We start from the raw sequence: 3,460 nt of genomic DNA, 5'->3' as shown, positions 1-3,460 counted from the left end.
ACAGAACTAGACTGAGAGACCATTTAAAGGCCTTTGCAGGTGTTTTGAGTTAATTAGCTGATTAGAGTGTGGCACCAGGTGTCTTCAATATTGAACTTTTCACAATATTCTAATTTTCTGAGATACTGAATTTGGGATTTTCCTTAGTTGTCAGTTATAATCATCAAAATGAAAAGAAATAAACATTTGAAATATATCAGTCTGTGTGTAATGAATGAATATAATATACAAGTTTCACGTTTTGAATGGAATTAGTGAAATAAATCAACTTTTTGATGATATTCTAATTATTTGACCAGCACCTGTAGAATGTTTCCATGGTAACCATGTACATGAGCACAGCATTTCAAGGAGAAAAAGCAGCTTTTTCTGCCATGTAGTGGGCTTAATACTAAAACATCAATTCCTATCATGTTTCATCAACTTTGTAACTTTGCAACTCAAGTCTGGTGACTCCATGAAAGGGGGAATTCAAGGGTAGAATCATGCAGTTCTGCAAATTACAGAGGTATTTGGGGAATAAAAGTTGTTTTTAACAGAATGGATACATTAATGAATTTGACACAATAATAACAATATAATAGTAATAATAATAAGAATCAGCTGTAGCAGAGGTGCAATAAAACAGATAAAGCTGAAGTGGCACATTTTATATACCAACAGCTTCAGACTTCACGGCAGCACGGCTATCGTTGGATGCACTGTTATAGACAGAAACACTGTCCGTCAGTTAATTTTTGAGATGAAAACTCGCAATTCTGACTTTTTTTTCTTGCAATTGCGATTTTAAATCTCAGAATTCTGACTTTATATCACGCAATTGCGACTTTATATCTCAGAATTGCGACTTTATATCTCAGAATTCTGACTTTAATCACGCAATTGCGACTTTATATCAATCTGACTTTAAGTCAGATTTTTGAGATAAAAACTCGCAATTCTGACTTTTTTTTCTTGCAATTGCGACTTTATATCTCACAATTGCGACTTTATATCTCAGAATTCTGACTTTATATCACACAATTGCGAATTTATCTCAGAATTCTGACTATATATCATGCAATTGCGACTTTATATCTCAGAATTCTGACTTTATAACTCGCAATTGTGAGATATAAACTCGCAATTGCGACTTAAAAAGTCAGAATTCTGAGATAAAAAGTCTCAATCTTTTTTTTTTTTTGTGGCGGGCTTCCACAAGAACCAGCTGGACTCAGAGGGTCTTTGGTGAATGGAAAGACAAGGCCGCAGCCTGGCACAAGCTTGGGGTTCTTCAGAAGACTTCTAGTTCAGCATCATCTTCACATCAGAGTTTTTCAGTAAAGGAACCGCCGTGATCTTGTGATCAGTGATTTTTAATGTGTGAAGATATAACACCCTCTGGAGTTGACTGAGCCAACAAGGAGTTGTTCCCTTGGAGGGAACTTTTTTCTACGACTCTTTGTACTCTAGCTGGATATTAGTATAAGACATTGGATTGGGTGTTTGAGAGAAGAACCTTCTAGATTTTTATAATACTAATGTGTCACAGAGTTAGCAAAATGTAATGTAAATTAACAAATCAAGAATGAAGATTGGAGTTCATACAGACCAAACATGATACCCATGTGATTTTAGTTAACCATAGTATGCAACTCTGAGACATTAATACAAGAGTTCAAAAGAGAGAATTAATACAAGACGTTATTAATGCATATGTAACAGGATTAGGTGATTGACAGCAGTGCCTATCAGTGAATAGTACCTCCTATTTAAAGGCCGATTGGCTGTTACCTGGGATGCGTCACGTCCGTTTTCCCCCTTTGTTTTGGCTGTGTTGACGGTGGCTGTGGGTAAGTGTGCTGTGTTTTAATATGGTGACTTAGACATTGTTGGCGTGCATAATCTGATAACTGTTTATTTAATTAGAGTGCAGTTTCTATATTCTGGTGTTGCTGCCCTTTTGGTGCTGCTTAGTGGGTTTGATGACTGTTTGCCTCTCAGGTATGCAATGTTAATAGCTCATTGCGTGGTTAGTATAAAGTGAGTATAGTATATTTAACATTTTTTCTTGCCTAATTTAGTATACATGACTTCCTGTACCCCATGGTGGTAGCGGTGGGTATGACTGTGACAAGCCCGTGCCTATGAAGCATTTTATTCGGCGTGATATCCTGATGGTAAGTGTTTTAAAGGCAATTTATATCTGGGTGAGCATAATATTATTCTTTTTAACATCTCCTTTTGTTCGATGTAGGATTCTCCCTCTCGTTCTATGTTGTGATTGTTTGCTGCCTTGATCGTTTATGCCGTGATTGTTTGCTGCCGTGAGCACTTGCTGCTGTCTTCGCGCTGTTAACAGAGCGGCGGTCCATACAGCCGCGTCGACGAAGTCATCAACGTTTATTAAAGGGGACTGCTGGTTTGATTCTGTTACGTGCCTTTCTAGTGCCCTGCTTCACGTTTTGGTTTATTTTATTATTAGTTATCATGGTTAAATCATTTAACCTTTTTCTTTTTCTTTAAGTTTGTGGACATTTGTTTGATTGTATTGCTTTGATCTTTCTTTTTTTTTTTTTTTTGTGAAACTACAATCTGTCGATATGTGCATGTTTAATCTATGAATGCAATTCAAATCGTGTGGTGATCTACTGTATAGAAGTTGGTGTTTGTAACAATTTCAGGTGATTAACTATCTGATTTTCTGGTTACATTGTTGCTTCTCCTCACTTCTGTTTGTTGATACCACTTATGTGAGGAGTTGCTGCATTGCTGTTCATATTGCCATCTCTGCCCAGTTTATTTTCATAGTTATTTATTTTCTTTTTGATTTATTGCAGGAGCTGGGGTCCCACGGGTGGTTTGATCTTCCTCCTTGTGGAGGTGGTTCTCCTTCATCGTGTGCGGTGTACACCTTGAGTGTTTGATAGTGTGATTAGAGTGCACGGGTGTGTGTGCGCGTGGAAGTGTGCTCTTGTGAAACCAAACTCTACATTGATCCCAGCCGTTGGGAGCCTCAGCCCCTGCTGGTATTACTCCGTCTTTGTTTTACATATATACACACACAAATACATACTACTTCAAGTTGGTTTTGTTTGATATCTTTCTCTTTTTGTAATTTGTGTTCTTGTGTTTGAAGTGGGGTTTCATGTATTTTTCCGTGATTCATTGTTTTGTATTTTAATTAACTTTTGTATTAATAAACATTTTTTTATTTTTTTTATACTTGCGTCTCTGGCCTAATTTTGAGGGAACCGAACCTGTGTGCTCTATTATCTAATTTGATTGGTTTGAGTATTGTCCCTGGGGTTAATCCTTAGGGTGGCGTTTTCGGACTTTATTACTGGTGAACAAACTTGGGCTTGTGTCTCAAAATTACACCGCCCCGCCACACATAGGCCAAACCCTATGAAAGGAAAATCATTAGATGGGAAAAATGGATACATGCTTATACTATTTCTCAAGTGGTTATATATATATC

At 37.1% G+C, this 3,460-nt stretch overlaps 1 long non-coding RNA gene across 1 annotated transcript; it reads left to right on the top strand.

Moving 5' to 3' along the window:
* The first annotated feature begins 1,486 nt into the window (after nt 1–1,486).
* LOC125254501 lies at nt 1,487–3,134 on the top strand. Its single transcript, XR_007181678.1, has 3 exons — nt 1,487–1,983; nt 2,064–2,159; nt 2,237–3,134. It is a non-coding gene; the product is annotated as an uncharacterized LOC125254501 (long non-coding RNA).
* The last annotated feature ends 326 nt before the right edge of the window (nt 3,135–3,460 follow it).

The sequence above is a fragment of the Megalobrama amblycephala genome, linkage group LG19 (genome assembly GCF_018812025.1).
Source record: "Megalobrama amblycephala isolate DHTTF-2021 linkage group LG19, ASM1881202v1, whole genome shotgun sequence".
NCBI classification, from domain to species: domain Eukaryota; kingdom Metazoa; phylum Chordata; class Actinopteri; order Cypriniformes; family Xenocyprididae; genus Megalobrama; species Megalobrama amblycephala.
Note: the sequence above shows the minus strand (reverse complement) of the source record. Positions and strands in the feature narration are given on the sequence as shown.